The sequence below is a fragment of the Helianthus annuus genome, chromosome 10 (genome assembly GCF_002127325.2).
Source record: "Helianthus annuus cultivar XRQ/B chromosome 10, HanXRQr2.0-SUNRISE, whole genome shotgun sequence".
Lineage (NCBI taxonomy): Eukaryota > Viridiplantae > Streptophyta > Magnoliopsida > Asterales > Asteraceae > Helianthus > Helianthus annuus.
Window position 1 is genome coordinate 48,368,944 of NC_035442.2, and position 17,912 is coordinate 48,386,855.

A 17,912-nucleotide genomic window follows, 5' to 3' on the forward strand; every position below is an offset into this window, starting at 1 on the left:
CCAGGAGGAACTATTGATAGTCTTAGGATTGTTGATAGTGGAATGTCCTTGCACAAGATAGGCGACAGAAGAAATTGTTGCCTTTGATGGAGAGAGAGGAAAGAAAAGGAAAATGTGGCTGAATGAAGTTGCAAAATTCGACCAAATGAAGAACGTGCCAAAAATTTGGTCATTCTGGTTTTTGATCGGGTCCTCAGGAACGAATGAAGTGAAATGTGTGCCGATGCCTTGGCGTGGATTGAACATCCGCACACCATTTCTGAAAGAGAAAGTCAAAGACCTTCGCTGGTGAAATGTGGAAGACCAGCCGGACCCGGAGGTTTTATGAGCTTGTTGCTGTCAAGAGATTTTTCAGTAGTTGCAAATTCGACTTTGAAGTCCACACCGGGTGGATATCCAGTTGGGAGAGTGCTTAGATTCCTTGCAATGCACGGAATAGTTGCAGGATACGCCTTTAAATTCTTAATCTCTCCTATACTTGTCGATATTTAAGCTACTTTGTGAATTATTATTATCTCGAACAGCACTCTTTGACCTGACACGTTGATCTCGGATATCACCTTACACGTGATTGTTTCAATATGAAACTCATCAATGTTGTCATGGTCCGCACCGCTTACCGACATGCCAACTCATTTTTCCAAAATTTGTTAAATCTTTTCTGATAAAACTTAATTTTGGTAAACGGCATTAAGGTCAAGCACAAAAGTAAACCAACATCGGAAAATCATTTTTGTAAATATCTTTGTGTGTTTTTAAATTTATCTTAGTTTATTGATTTTAGGGGGAGTAAATCCAAAATCTGAAAATCCAAAAACATCGAAAAATTTCAAAAACACAAAAACAATAGAAAAACAAAAATGAGTTTCCTGGCGAGCAAAAGAGAAAATGATAGTACATCAGTGGTCTATCCAAACCTCTTTAAACCTTAAATGAAAAACGATAAGCAGCTCTATATAAGATGTATCGGTAGGCTCACAATCATTTTAAAGTGTGCAGGGTGATATAAATCTTAATCGACTGAAGACCAGGTGGGAACCATTCATTGGCATATGGTCTTAGTACCGAAATTTCGTTTGATAGATTGCCGAGGTTCTGAGATATTCGGTCTTTATGCTGCTTATCATCTGGGTATCATGGTTGTATCTTTTACCGAAAAATAACGGGGACGCAAGTCTAGATCTTCCATGATACTATACATACGTGTACATATTACATACTGCATTCGACCTCAATAAGTGATAAACAATCACATGTCCAAAACAAATAAGTGATAAAAATATCACATTTATCCGGGTGTCAAGTTCGTCTCTCTGCTGTACGGAAGTACTGACCTGTTCACGGACTTGCACCTGTGCCCTCATGCATATGAAAATCAAGTTCCTCATCAATAAGTGATTGTATCACATAGGGCTTGTTTTCAAATCAAAATAAGTGAGTATCTCACAATTTATACGGTCAAACAGATGATAATCGGTATACTCACCGGTAAGATGAACTCTCGTGCATACCTTGATACGGGAATGTGTCGTGATGTGGATGAACACCGGTCGGTAAGTATAAATCATACCTTAACGTATCCCCTCGCCATGATTACATCTGATAAGTTGAGCTTAAGTGGACAACAATACCGATAATTGTTATAGGATGCTTATCTTAATGTTAACTAACTAAACAACAAGAGCGTTTTGGCATGACCGTACACTGATATGATTCTCTTACCCTCGAAACTCGCAAAAAGAATGTATGTATATATTTATTTACTACTTTCAGTACTTACTTTTAGAAAAGTCAAAAATACCAAAAAGATTTTAGGTGTGTTTTAATATAAACTTTATAAAAGCCAAAAAGATTTTATTTCTGCTTTATTTTCGATCGTACGATGTTGGAGCTCGAGTCTTCGTTACCTGAAACCTGACTGAAAACCGAACTGACTAAATCTTCATAAACGGTCAAAATTTGCAGATTTTGAAAGTTAAAATTTAAAATTGACAAATTTATTAAACTTTCAAACTGTCGGACGGTGTTTGATTGTGACATGGTCATTCGTGTGTCATTAGCTTTTATTATATTCCAAGCAGTTGTTCTCATTACGCGTTTAGATTTCTTGCATGTGCAGATTCTAAAGGCTAGGAGAACATGGTCGATGACAAGCCTTGGAATGAAGACACGACGAGAAGGTGCTCAAAGGATGAAGATGATCGAGTTGCCGCTGGCCATCATCAACACCACAAGGATCTCACTTCATAAAGATAAAGTCTTTTCACGAGCATAACTCAAGGGGGAGCTTATGTTAAGGGGGAGTTTGTCAACACACTTCCTACATGATACGGGTAGTTTGTTGATACACTCTCTGCTTTCAAGACGTGAAGACTTTGAAGATCCTCCGACATTGAAGACTTGAAAGGACATCAGAGTTTTGAGAACTCGAAGACCCAAGACCGTCGAAGTTCGAGACGAGTCTACAACTATAGAAGATAAAGACAAAGCTACAGCCAAGGGGGAGTTTGTTGGTGCACTTGTGTCTGTACTTTGTCTGTATTCGGTCTGTATGTAAACGATGTCCTTGGTAGTCTGTAAGTTGACCAAGTCAACTATCCTCCTAGTTTGACTTGGCCAATAAGTTGAAAGATGTTTGTCTGTATCGAAGGATAGCCTCGAAGGATACTGATTGATCCTTTGAGGTGCTCGAAAGATATGCTTCGAATATTAGACCTCGAAGGATCATCCTTCGAGGTCCATGCACATCTTTCGAACATGTTGTCATCGATAGATGATCCTTCGGACCATCTATCGGATCCTTCGAGCAGACCTGCTGTGTTTGGGTATATATACCCATGCAATGTGTTGAGTTCAGGAGACAGATAGACAGATTCACACACATCCGAAAGAGAGAGCTTTGAGAGCATTCTGTCCGGAACTCACACACACACTTTGAGAGTTTACATGTTAGATTTGTAAACATTGTGCTTGTAACCGAAACCTTCATTTGCATTAATACAAGTTGTGTTAATCGGTGAACCCTTGTGTGTTGTGTTTGTACTTGCTTAATCCCGGTTTGCTCGCTAGCTTGGATTCCGCACTCGCTAGTGGGTTAGTATAACAAGGTTTGAGGTTCGTCATCCGACAAAAAGGGACCTACACTAACACACTAGCAAGTGCGGAATCCAAGCTAGTGAGCAAACCGAGTTGAAACAAGCACAAACACAACACACAAAGTTCACCGATTAACACCACTTGTATTAATGCGAATGAAAGGTTCCGGTTACAAGCACAAGGTTTACAAATCTGTTTTGTAAACTCTCTAACAGTGTGTGTGTGTTCTTGACAGAATGCTCTCACTATCTCTTAAGTGTATCTTTCTGTCTCTCGTGTCTCACTCAATAGTGAACACACTGTTATTCGAGAGCTATCGTTATCTCCTGTTCCTGCATCGTGTTGCACTGCTTTACTGGAAGCTCATAGTGAGTTCATATCTCTTCTTATTTTGGTTGTTACATTTGGAATACGTATACTGATATTGTTAATCAAACAAGGAATTGATCGCAAGGAGGCTCGAGTAAATGCCATGCGTGCTGCAATCTTGGATACATTTCCTGAACCAAATAGGCGTTTGCTACAGTGGTACCTTTTCCTATATGTTACTTTGTATTTCGGAACCACACGTGTTTTGATTTATGTTCATATTGCTTGATAGCTGTTGTAATAAGTATATTAAATTGGTGAAATTCATCTGCAGAATTCTCAAGATGATGCACTATTTCTTCACATTCATTTGAAAATTGGATGACACCATCAGCGGTTGCCGCTTGTATGGCACCATTACTCCTACGCCCCTTCTTAGCTGGTGAATGCGAATCAGAGGATGAATTTGATAATAATGGCGACAATTCTGCACAGCTTCTTGCTGCTCCAAATGCTGCTAATAACGCTCAAGCTATTGTCACAGGTCTACTTGAGGAGTTTGAGACAATCTTTGATGTAAATATGCTCTTCTGTTTTTTCTTTACTTTAATCGTTTTTAAAATGTAACTGTGGAAGTTTAGTTATTTATCCAGAATTGTTTCAGTTGTGGTTCAGGATTATGCTATGCTCAAATGTTGTACATCGGCAGATTCTAGGATAGACAATAGTGGGATGATGAACATAAAGTAAACAGTTACCATGATGCTGAAAACGAAGCTGATCAAGAAAGCGACGAGGATCCTGAGCATGTACTGAGTGGATTTGAGTTTCTTGACCACCGGTTGAAACAAAACGGTCATGCTGTCGTGGTGGTTGCCGAAGGGGCTGGTCAGGATATGATCCCACGAACCGATGAGCAGAAACAAAAGCGAGATGAATATGGGAATCCAGTGTTGTTAGATGTTGGGGTGTGGTTGAAATCGGAGTTGAAGAAATGGTGGAGTAAGGATCATGAGGGTGAGTCGTTTACCGTCAACTATATCGACCCTTCATACATGTTGAGGATCTGATGAGGTTTTAACCATACCGAAGGGCACCCTCTTCCCCTTGTGTGGAATGAATCTTGCTTTTGCCCGTGAGTTAATCGGACCAGCAATGTACTTTGGTCTCATGGGCGATGGTCAGCCAATTGGGCGGTACGATGACATGTGGGCTGGCTGGTGCATCAAGGTATAACGTTTATCTATGCACACATAAAGTGAAAGAATGCGCGGATCGGGTAACATGTCAATATATGGATTATATGATCGGGTAACATGTCAATATATGGATTATTAATGGATTGCTACACCACCCCCTTGCATCATTCATCATGGTTCGCATTGATTAAACCATGACAACCATAGACCTCCTTTCCTTTTTTTAATTTCTCCCTTTCCTTTTCACAAAAATAAATTAAAATAAGAGAATAATGGTTTGAGTGATTACGACACCCTTAGGGTAGTGGTTTTGGATAGATTAAAAGTGGGTGACATGACGCTGATATGAAGGATCATGAGGATCATGATCACAACTTGTACTTTTAAACTTCTAAGGCTAAAGGGTGTGGGGGCATGGTTTGGGTAATTAATGTCACATAGGACCATTAATGGATTAAACCCTTGACTCATCCACCATGGTTGACATGGATTAAACCATGGCAACCATGAGCCACCTTTCCTTTTTCAATATTTCCTTTTCCTTTTCACAAAAATAAATTAAAATAAGAAAATAGTAGTTTGGATCATGACCACACACTTAGAGTGGTGGTTTTGGATGATGGATTAGAAGTGAGTGACATGCTTGAAAAAGAGTTTTTTTTTTTTTTTCCCAAGAATCCCTCTAACCCTTTCTGGAGATGACATGTTCCCATTCAAGCTGAAAAGAAAACAATTTCCAATTCGAATTAGCTTTTCCACTACGATTAATAAAGCTCAAGGTCAAACAATTCCGCACGTTGGTATTTATCTACCGGATTCTGTATTTTCACATGGACAACTTTATGTGGCGTTATCAAGAGGGATTTCAAGACAAAATACGAAGGTGTTGGTACATCTAGCCAAAGATTTTAAACAACGCGAAGTTTACACATCAAATGTTGTCTACCAGGAAGTGTTGCATGATTAATGAACCGCATTCGTATCAAAACGAAGGTAAGTAAGTAGATTTTGTGCCTTGATTGCTTTCAGAAATTACTTTTTTCAAAACACATGTAAGTGTCTAACATTGTTTTTTTTTTGTGTCGAAATCTGGTACAGTAGAGGAAAAGATACAAGAAAGTCATGAGCGATCGGTAAAACAGAAAGAGATACAAGAGACTCCCCATATTTTGTTTTTGATGTTTCATCCAGCTACTTGCTTGTTTTGTACTCTTCTTGTTTTTAATTACATTTACTTCCTTGTTTTGTATTCTTCTTGTAGATAGATCACGCTGAAGCTACAGCTAAAAAAATTAACAAAAGTATATCACCAAAAAATCCATAAAATAACAGAAAAACCAGTGCCAACATATCACCAATAAGAAAACTAACTTAAGTACTATACAATATATCACGAGACGACTGATAAACTAACGGTAAACAAGTATCCTGTTGTAAATCGCCACTCCGGCCGCATCGCGCGGGTAAATGGCTAGTATATATATATATATATATACATAGGGGAGGGTTTAAATGAGAACGCTAAATATTGTGAGAACCGTGAGAACAAATGAAAAAGCCGCGAGAACTTGGTCAAAAACAATTCAAATTCAAAATTTTTTTCCACACTTATCATTATTATTCGAATACAATGTTAGAAATTTAATTTACACGTTTAAATTTACGTGAATTCATAAATAAAGAAAATTTACACATGTGTAAATGTGTAAGTTTGCCATTTACACATGGTTATATTTACACATGTGTAAAAAAAATCTAAAAATAGTGATTTTGAAAGGAGAAATAAATTATTTGATGTTGTAAATTCTTTTTTTGATGTTGTATCTTAATTACAATGAGGTTTGTATTAAAAAAATTAGTTTTTATTGGTTTTTTCATTCGTTCTCACGGTTCTCGCAATATTTAGCGTTCTCAAGATAACCCTCCCCTATATATATATATATACTAGTCACTTACTCGCGCGATGCGGCGGGAGTGGCAATTTACAATAGTATAATTGTTTACCGTTAGTTTATCCGTCGTCTCATGAAATATTGTATAGTACTTAAGTTAGTTTTCTTATTCGTGATATAATGGCACTGGTTTTTCTGTTAGTTCATCGATTATTTGGTGATCTTCTACAAAAATAGTACAAAACAAGGAAGTAGATGTAATTAAAAACAAGAAGAGTTCAAAACAGTCAAGTAGCTGGACAAAACAATAAAAACACCATGCGGGGAGTCTCTTGTATCTCTTCCTGTTTTACCAATACATCCGTTCGCTTATGACTTTCTTGTATCTTCTCCTCTACTATACCATATCTCTCGACACATAAAAAAATGTTAGACGCCTACAGGTGGTTTAAAATAGTAATTAAAAGGTAATTTCTGGAAGCAAATAAGGCACAAAATCTACTAACTTACCTTCTTTTTTATACGGATGCGATTAATTAATCGCGCAACACTTCCGGGTAGACAACATTTGATGTGTAAACTCCGCGTTGTTTGAATTCTTTGGCGAGATGTACCAACACCTTCGTACTTTGTCTTGAAATCCCTCTTGATAACGCGACATAAAGTTGTCCATGTGAAAATACAGAATCCGGTAGATAAATACCAACGTTCGGAATTGTTAGGGTCGGTTGCAGCCTTCTTCAGCGGCGGAGAATCAGCGGTGTGCGGCGATTGGTGGTTTCGTGATGGCGTTTGGTGGTTATTGTGTGACTGCCGGTTACCGGTTACCATTCATAGGTATCCCCGGTTTCGAGTTGGCAAAACTCTTTGAAGACCAATGGCGGATCCAGGAATTTTTTCTAATGGGTTCACTATTTTTAAATGCTCAAATTCCATAGAGCCGGACTTAAAAAATTTCTGGGTCGGTTGATGTCCGATCGGTTCGGTTCGACGATTCAGGTTTTAACAAATTCACTAAATTCACTAAATTAAATTCAAGTTTCAATAAATTAACATCACTAAATCTACTATTCAGGTTTCAAAACACTTGCATTTATGTGGCATCCATTTAAATTGGTGGGAGTCCCATTAATCGAATAGAAAGCTACACATCTCTCATTATGTATAATTTAAAATGAAATTAAATCAATATATGCATCTGAAATCAAATTACTGATGAATACGATTGAACTAAATATCCTACAAAATTATTGGAAAATGTGAACTCAATAAAAATTAAAATAAAATAGTGAACTTCATCTATATATACTTCAACATTAATGCTCTGTTCCTCTAATCTCTGGCTTAGTGAATTTTGAAACCAGCAACCCTAACATGGGTATTTGAATTAAAAAAAAGTGAACAGTTAAAAAGAGCAATGATCGAACCCGGGTTACTCTGTTGAGAACTGACAGCTTATCCACTGAGCTACTTTCATTTTACATTTATGGGTTCATTTCATAGAATTAAAATCAAATACAAACCACCACAAAAAAAAAAAAAAAAGTTTCTAAACACCTACCACCCCCAAAAAACCTAAACCCCATCACCCACCCAAAAAAACATTTTTTTTGCCGTGGGCGGGAGGGGGGGGGGTTAGGTTTTTGAGTGGTGGTGGGTGTTTAGGTTTCGGGTGGTGGTGTAGTTGGTTTAGATTTTAGGTTATCGGATATTTATCACTCTATAAAACCTTCTTACACTTCTTATAATTAGAAGTATTTGTAGAATAACTTAACCCTCATAGAATTAAAATATTAATGGGTTCATTCGAGTTTCTTATAGATTTTTTTTTTTTTTGAAAGTTTAGAGTTTCTTATAGATAGTTTCTATTAAAAATACAAAACCGAGTGGGTTCGCATGAACCCGTAACCCACTACATAGACCGCCCCTGTTGAAGACCTTCCTATCCTCAAGCACAGGTTTTGTCCAACTCCAAGCAGACCCTATATTTTTATTATTCGTTAACCAGACCCAACGAAAATGCTCAAAATAGTTTTTAAACTTCAAAAACATCAATTAAGTTACTTGGTAACTACAATTCCAATTGAAGTCTATTACTCAAAGATCCAAACTATGATTAAAATCTTCAAAACGTAGCCACTGGTTTCATTTTCGTGATATGTTGGCACTTGTTTTACTATTAATTTATCGATTCTTTAGTGATATACTTTTATTAAATTTTTTTTAGCTGTTAGTTTATTAATCTTTTCATCAAATCAAACATAATGCTTTAACCATAAATCATTAATAGATACAAATACGAAGTGCAATATGCTACAAATACGAAGTGCAATATGCTGAACATCATAAATTTGTTAACAAAATTACAACGATAAACATTACTCGATAAAAAAATAAACGTTATAAATTTGTAACAATAATTACAACGATTTGTTGATTTGTTTCTAAGGATCTCTCATGATAATGTTTTTTTATAACTTTTAATTGGAGGCAGCCCACCAATAACCTGTATCTTGTATGCCTTGAAAAGATGCAACCTCTCTTTAGCATTCTCCAACTTTTTGAAATAGCCATTTTTTGACTCATCACCTTCATATAAAAATTACAAAAACCGTCATTCAAACAGAAACGGGTCGGTTAAGTCAGAATCATAACCAAGTAAAATAACAATAGATGGTTAACAGAAAGTTAACTTGATAATTTGAAAAAGAAAGTAATCAAACTACAAGAAGAAAATACAAAACATATCAACTTCATATGATGCTAAAAGGAAGGTTACTTGTGTTGTATTGTGTTGTAGGAGATGTCAGGTTCAATATCAAAAAGCATGGGAAAAGTTGTAGAGTTCCAATGCTTGACCATGTATTACAGCTGTTAAAACAACTCTGCAGTGAAAAGGACAAACAGTAAAAGGTAAAGGAAACCGTAAAAGGGCTAGTATATGACACTTGACAGGTTTAGTAGTTGACAATTGTAAAAGCAAAATGAATGGTTAGATTACAACTGAAACCGGTTAGAGCAAAAGAAACATCAAAACCAACTAAAACTCCCCTAAACATCAAAACCATCTGATACATACAACCTCCTAAAGTGGTTTATTACAAATTAAGTTATATTATTATATAACATAAATTTACCAATCATATAAATCAAAGAATGGACAAAAAAGAGGTTTGAGGGCCGTCCAAACTAACTTGACCGGTGTTTAAAAAGAAAACTATAGATTAAGAAAACGGACACAAAGCGGTTTACAAATAAACAAATCTAAAGTGAAAAGCTAAATGTAGCTAGACATGTACAAAAAAAACTGGTTCTCGGATCGAAACCGGAAAAAAATATTGAAACCAATGTTTTGAAAACCGGTTCGGGCTCAACCAGACCTGGTGGTTATAGCGCGGTTCTTCTTCGAGACATTTGTACCCCTTCAAAAACCGAACTGATTTAAAAAACCAGTTAAAACCGAACCGAATTCAGCAAACATGTCCATACACTTTTAAAACGAACGGACTACAACATGAACCTACCTTATTCGAAACAACAATAAACGCGACGGATCAGGTGCGAGAGCGATCATAATCAGCTAACAGGCGATTCATTTAAAAATTATAAACACAGAATGTAATTAAAAAGGATGAACACAGGTGATTCATTTAAAATTATACCCGATTTGAATCCTCAAAGTGGGTTTAAAGGCGAACAGAAAACAGAAGGCTGTACCAAATAATGCTGAGAAAGGCTGTACCAACAGTTAAAACAAACAATTACACTATATAAACAAAACCGTAAATAAATAAAAACACGCAACGGTACATTATAGTGCACATTACCTAAATAGTGATGTTTGTACCAAGATCTGGTGAACAAATTTGCATCCCAGGCTGTTGAAAGATTAGCTGCAATATTGAAAATTAGTGTGTAACAAAACTGATCAGGCAAGACTTAAAATTAAAAAGAAAATAGTATACCCATTAAAGTTCCACTTGTAGCTTGCAAGTTTATATTATGAAAAAACTTCACACTAATAAGTATCTAGCCAGCTGCAATTTTAGGATACATGTTTACCCGTTAGTTTATTAGTCGTCTCCCGAACACAACCCAGTTATTGCCAATACACGAAAAAAAACATACCTGGTCTTACCTGTACCCGGGTTCATACCTGAACGCCTAAAAAACCCGGTATTGTTCACCTCTACTTCAGTCAGTTTTGATCATTTAATGGTTTGGTCCAAGTTCAGTTTTGACGGTATAAAGCTTGAAACCAGTTGTTTAACTATACATTTACTTATATGTAATATATTAACAAACTGCCTTCATCATTTTAAAATTTTAATACGAACGACTTCAAGAAAAAAAAACCACTCAAAACCAAACCATTTTAACTTGTTCAACCAAGCTAATCACCTAGGTCTTTTAATACTAAGGCACACCATATTAGGTCTTTTGACCAAGAAAGACGCAGGCTTCCACAGCATCACAGGGTATTTCGGCCTGTTGTGCGGATCATAATGTCTATCCCGAAAAAGATACAGCACACCACCAGTCCTAAGAATAATCTTACCACAAGGTTTCTCCTGTCATTTCAACTAACATTAACCATAACTGCTTCACTTAAACAGTTAATAGTTATATCTTACCAAGATTAACCTGCCGGTTACTCGAAACATGTCGTTTAACAAGCTCGCCTCTCTCGGCTCGGCTCAACGGCTTCCCATGCTGTAGCTGATTGAAGCCCAGCTGCATCATTTGATGCTGATCTACCAGCTGATTGAAGCCTAGCTGCATCATTTGATATGCTGAAAATCGCCTACTTAGACAACCTTTGAGCCCATAGTGAGAACTGATGGTGTTGTTGAAGAGAGACCAGCTTGGGCATATGCTTGTGCCTGAACCTCGGCCTGCTTTAAGGCGTGTACACCTTATTAGCCTCTTCCGGTGTGGCATATTTAATAAAATATTCTTCAAAGGCAAACACCGTGCTTCCTTCCTGGGATAATAACAATGAAGCTTGATGAGCAGAAGCAAATACTTTCTACGCAATCGACAAATTTACAAAAATCATTCAGAGAACATAAAATTAATATTAAATTAAACCTCAAATATGATAAATATTACTGAAACAAAAAGAAGTTGATTTATAGTTGCTATTTCAAACCACCGAAAGTTATTAACCATCCAGCTAAACATTAATACTAAAGCTCACCATAAGACACCCCATGATGCCCTTACCCTGTCTTCGGTCACAATATAACACCGAGCACTCACACATGCTGATTCAAATACACCCCATGATGCCCCACCCCACCTTGTGTCGAAGATACAACACCGAACACTCACACACGCCGATTCGAATTATAGCTTTTTAGCCACATATCTCACAGATTCACTCTAAACTAACTGTCATCTGATTCAGGCTTGGCGTTTGAATCAACTTCATTTTGAGCTGCAACATCATCATAGGAGGCCTCTTCTCTTACAAATATAAGTGCTTCCATTTATGTAAAAAACAATATCGAATGAAAAGATGATTTAATTCCCCAGTTGCAAGCTTCCATTAGGAATGGGTTGATTAGCTGATTAGAAAAATACCTGATAAAAGTTGCATAACGTGTATTTGTTAGGCGTCAAACATCCTCAACCATTTTATTTAAAAAAAAATAGAATTATTATTGGAAATTATAACTTTTTAGTCAAACTAAACACATCAAGTATAAATCAAACATTTAAATTTAGAGATGAAAGTATTTGTGGTCAGCACAACCCATTTTGCCCCCATCTAATACCCATCACCGAATCTGCCCGACTTGGCCATTTCTCAATAATGAAGTATATAGCTCTTAGATAATTAAATATAAAGAACGCATACCACTTGTTCAGACCAATTTGATATAGCTAAAAGATGTGAGAAACCCTCCAACTCAACAGCTTTTTCTCTAGCAAGAAAAACAACACTTTTAGGAAAGTTTGCAAACTCTGCAACATGAATTCCAAAACTCTGACCACCAGCCCCTGCTTCAACCTGATAATCAAAATTAAAATTAATCCCACTAAAGCGAGTTGACAATGAAGATGATTAAATCCCACTAAAGCGAGTTGAGAAACAACATCTTCATTAGGCAAAAGCTTTGTTGGCTTTTTCTCACCTCATGCTACAATAAAATCATGAGAGCTACAAATTATTTAAAAACTAAACGAACATTGTATTATTATATTAACATCGTCATCATCTTCCACCCACATATTTAGACATATTTAGACATAAAAACCCTAGAAACCATGAAAATCTCACCAATATCCGAGTAGCCAATGTATTCAAAAGTTAAAACACCTGCTTCCACATATTTAGACATAAAAACCCTAGAAACCATGAAAATCTCACCAATATCCGAGTAGCCAATGTATTCGACAGACCACGATTCGCGAGTGCATCCAGCAAACAGCCAACATGATGCTCACAAAAGAATGAAGACCCCACGGTCTTCATCTTCAACTGTATTCACATTTCTAGAAAACAAAAACCGTAATCAATACAAAAATATATACTCTCTCCGTAGATCCATTCACAAAACATTAAAAAAAACACAAAACCAGCACAGATCTGAGAGTATTATAACAGATCTGACAAAGATGTTTATAAAAAACTTAAAAGATATAAAATTTAACAAACAAAACTATAGATAGTGTAAAAAACGGTACCACTAAGGCTGAATTTGAAGGTTCTTGAACCAAGCCGCAGTGTTATCTCTTTCACCTGTTCATCGGTCTTCGTCTTCAACTAAATTCACATTTCCAGAAAACAAAAACCCTAATCAATACAAAAATATATACTCTCTCCGTTGATCCATTCACAGAACATTAAAAAAATCACAAAACCAACACAGATCTAAAAGTATTATCACAGATCTGACAAAGATTTAAAAAAAAAAAAAAAAACTTACAAGATAGGGTAAAAAACGGTACCGGTTCCATGGATGAAAGGGGAGAAGACGGTGATGGCGACGACCGGTTCCATGGATGAAAGGTGGAGGAGCGATGGAGGATCTAGGGTTTGTAAAGAAAGGTGGAGCGGCGGATGAAACGATTGTGGTTTAGAGAGAGTGATAGAAAGATTATATTGGATCCATCAAACTAAAAACGGGTCAAGTTGATCCGGGTAAGATCCGCGTGGGTATCAGGTGTTGAAAACAAGTTTTCAACACTTTGTGCTTAACAGGTTTGTACAATGGGCTTGAAAGACTTGTAAAGTGGCAAATGACCATTTCTATCCTTCCTATATGCTTTATAAAGCAGTATATATATATATATATATATATATATATGCAACCAACATATCCCCTGGCAGCCAAACAGTTCCATGACTATCATTAACTCTTTTACTAATGTTGACTTCTTTACCGGCGTTTATGTTTTGACCAGAGTTGACTATCTGACCATCATTGCTCTTTTTCCTCTTAAATAATAACCAAGTTAGGATCACCCAACAACAATCCAACAAATGACAAGGTAGATCGTTTGAAACAATATTGGAGATACACTAAGACTTGACAAGTATAGATGCGCTAAAAAAATCTTGAACACACTAATCAGACACCTAATCAAACCATGCTAAACAAATTGGAATTTTAAACCCGCTAAACGATCAAAATCTTGTTTGGTAACACTTTACCGAAACGGGATCTATGTTAACAAAACTTACTAGAAGTAGCAAAAAAAAAATACCAGTTTTGACTTTTAAATTTGTGAAGTCAAAACTAGATTGATTTTTGACTCAGTCCCAAAGGAGTTCTTTCAGGCCAACATTACTAAAGGTAGCAATTTCTACATGTTTAGTTAAGATAGATTAGGGTTGTATATATTTCAAATGCGTCAAACTAAAGAAATTCAGTACAAGGAAAAACTTAGGTAAACAGTCACACAAAGTCTGTATATTTAGGTCACACAACTTATCAGATCATTTTATTAAACATTTAAATTATTGTTTTAAGAGTATTGTCGTTGTACCCGTAATCAAACTATCAAAGTACAAAAACATAAAAAAATTTGTAGAATAGTTCAACAAGTTATCTTTGTGAGACACAAATATGGCATGAAAATGAGTTTGTTTCCTATTCCATACATTAAATTTTAATTTTAGCTCATTTAATCTCTCTTTTTCAAAATGGTTCAACTCCATGCTAGATTATAAACATGAGTAAATTGCCATTTTAGTCCTTGAGGTTTGGTCCAAATCGTCATTTTAGTTCAAATAGTTTTTTTTCTCCTCTAGTTCCCTCACTTTTCCATTTTCTTGCCATTTTGATCACATTGTCTAATTCAGTCTAAAAATCTGGTTATAACCAGGGGTATTTTTGGCATAACTGTTGTGTAGTGATAACCAGGGATAGTTTACAACATAATTTATAAACCTCATAATAATTTAATGCTAAAAATACCCCTGGTTATAACCTGGTTTTTAGACTAAGTTAGATAATGTGATCAAAATGGCAAGAAAAAGAAAAAGTCAGGGACCCAGAGGAAAAAAACTATTTGGACTAAAATAGCAATTTGGACAAAAACTCAGGGACTAAAACAGCAATTTACTCTTATGAACATATTATAATTAGGTCTTCGCTATGTATTTATCCGACACATCTTACAAGCATGATGTTAGAAAAATAGCCACCGATCAGAAAGTAGTTAGTGAAACGCCACTGTTTGAAATAGCAAACAAATTAATCAGAAGCAGAAATAAAGAAATTCCAGAAACAGTAAAACCGGGCTTGTGTTTAACGCAATTCCCTTAAATAGATTCGTCGTCTGTTCCCAGGGTACGCCGGTTCGAAGCAGCACCGCGCACTTCCGGACTTGAGCACTTGCCTGAAAAGAACAAGGAGTTGTGTTGTTGCAGAAACTGAGAAGATAGAGAGAAGAGAAGTTATTTCGTATATATCAACTGATCAGCCTAATCTTTGATTTATAGTGCCAGAACCCATAACCAAAATCAGCAAATAAAGACCATATAATGGTCACTAGTGTATATCGGTTACGAAACTGACTGATAATCATGACTGCAGCTGTTAGGATTTGAAAATGAAATAATGATCTCATTCATTCATTTCAGTTTTAAAAAACTGAAAGTCAATAACGATCTCATTCATTCCAGTTTCAAAAACTGGAAGTCAAGAGTGCAAAAACCGCTCCACGCGGTCCCGGGTTTTTGGAACTGCATTCGTGTCCGCAGGACGTGCGGGCATACGCGAGTTCAACTAATTCTGGTTCCATTTTTCGCACCCCCCTGCGCACGCGAGGGTAGGACTTGTGGTAAAACATGTCACAAGTCTTCAAAGGCTTGGTTAAGGATTCACCTTATAAATAGCCTATCCTTTTGTTCCCACTCCGATGTGGGACAAAGTGGTTTTACCACTTGTGACTTTCCATTCACACTATAACTTCCAACAATCCCCCACATGAATGGAGGTCGATCTCAGAAACAACATAATTCCTTATTACATTTCAGCAGTTGAGTTTTGCATACGATAGGTAGGTGTTACCCTTTGAACCTTCGCTCATGAAATGCACTTAGCCCACTAGCTCTGAGTAGAACTCGATGTCTTTGAACTCGTCTGCCGTTTGTATAGATGACAATGCACTTCACACAAGACTCTCCCTGACAAAGTCAAGTCCTCATAGTTATGTTCGTTATGGTCATGAACATGATGCCTGGTTCTGCGAGAGCCATTAGGTATTGTGCCCCAACAATACCCTTCGAAGCGACCCCATTTCCCTCTCACATAGGTGATTCACTATGTATGGTTACCTTAGTCGAATCATTAAAATCCATAGGCTTAGCCTCACACTTGTCACTTTTAGGAATGGACTAGGAAGTTTATTAATCTTTATAATAAACTACCTTATTAAATGCGTAGGGTTATCCCCCCCACAGTGACCTCGCTTATTCATACAATTAGGTTTTCCTATTGAACTCAATTCTTGGGATCTCCAGTCTATTGAGTTAGGTTTCCATCATATGAACTTCATTTTTCAAGGGCTTCAGTCCCATTCCCATGGACAACTTCTGTACTAACTCTCTACTTAGGCCTTTTGTCAGCGGATCCGCAATATTATCCTTTGAACTCACGTAGTCAACAGTGATAATTCCTGTAGAGATTAGTTGTCGTATCGTATTATGTCTACTTCTGATATGTCTGTTCCTACCATTATACATTATGCTACGAGCTCTGCCAAGTGCCGATTGGCTATCACAATGTATACAAATGGCCGTTGCCGGCTTAGGCCATCTTGGTATATCCTCAACAAATTGACGTAGCCATTCTGCCTCTTCACCTGCTTTATCTAAAGCGATGAACTCAGATTCCATCGTGGATCTAGCAATAACCGTTTGTTTTGATGATTTCCACGATATCGCTGCACCTCCAAGTGTGAATACATACCCACTTGTTGCGTTGCTCTGGAATCATTCGTGTCAGATATCCAATTTGCATCACAGTGTCCTTCTATAACTGCTGGATATCTATTATAATGCAACCCGTATTCCCGAGTGTATCTTAGGTAGCGAAGCAATCGAGTGATACAGTTCTAATGCATTGAACTTGGGTTGCTTGTGTATCTACTTAGCTTGCTCACAGCAAATGCTATGTCTGGTCGAGTACAGCTCATAAGATACATCAAGCTACCAATAATTCTTGAGTATTCCAACTGGTTTACGGGTTCACATCTGTTCTTGGCTAGATGTTGACTAGTGTCAAGTGGAGTTCTAGCTTCATTAGAGTCATTTGCATTGAACTTCTCAAGAATTTTGTCCACATAGTGAGATTGACTTAAAACGAGTCCACTTTGGGTTCGCGTGATTTTGACCCCCAAAATCACATCCGCAAGACCCATGTCTTTCATGTCAAATCTTGCTTTTAGCATGTTCTTTGTAGATTTTATGATTTTGTCATCGCTTCCGGCAATGAGCATATCATCTACATATAGACACAAAATGACATATCGATCAGATGTGTCCTTCACATACACACACTTGTCACATTCATTGATTTTGAACCCAGCATCAAGCATGACATGATCAAACTTTTGATGCCATTGTTTTGGAGCTTGTTTCAATCCATACAAGGATTTCACAAGTTTACACACTTTCTTTTCTTGCCCAACAGTTGTGAAGCCTTCGGGTTGCTCCGTGTAGATTTCTTCCTCTAGAATTCCATTCAAGAAAGTTGTTTTCACATCCATTTGGTGAACTTCCAAATTTCTAATGGCGGCAATGGCAAGCACCAACCTGATGGATGTTATTTGCGTAACTGGCGAATATGTATCAAAGTAATCTAAACCTTCTCGTTGTTTATATCCTTTGATCACCAACCTTGCTTTGTACTTATCGATGGTTCCATCTGGTTTCATCTTCTTCTTGAACATCCATCGA

General features: G+C 36.9%; 2 long non-coding RNA genes across 11 annotated transcripts; one reads left to right on the forward strand and one right to left on the reverse strand.

Annotated features, from left to right (window-relative positions):
- The first annotated feature begins 3,396 nt into the window (after positions 1 to 3,396).
- LOC110881687 lies at positions 3,397 to 4,139 on the forward strand. Its single transcript, XR_002559852.2, has 4 exons — positions 3,397 to 3,464; positions 3,537 to 3,624; positions 3,740 to 3,981; positions 4,081 to 4,139. It is a non-coding gene; the product is annotated as an uncharacterized LOC110881687 (long non-coding RNA).
- Positions 4,140 to 8,818: 4,679 nt separating this feature from the next.
- On the reverse strand, positions 8,819 to 13,606 carry LOC110884949. Of its 10 annotated transcripts, none has more exons than XR_002561743.2 (11): positions 13,432 to 13,587; positions 13,190 to 13,268; positions 12,873 to 12,997; positions 12,360 to 12,512; positions 11,697 to 12,082; positions 11,131 to 11,480; positions 10,462 to 11,067; positions 10,324 to 10,389; positions 10,159 to 10,232; positions 9,276 to 9,381; positions 8,819 to 9,085 (listed from the first exon to the last, which is right to left on the reverse strand). It is a non-coding gene; the product is annotated as an uncharacterized LOC110884949 (long non-coding RNA). The 10 variants fall into 10 exon arrangements; XR_002561746.2 differs by adding an exon at positions 10,021 to 10,076 and having other exon boundaries at positions 10,462 to 11,480; XR_002561742.2 differs by having other exon boundaries at positions 10,462 to 11,480; positions 13,454 to 13,606.
- Positions 13,607 to 17,912: the final 4,306 nt, after the last annotated feature.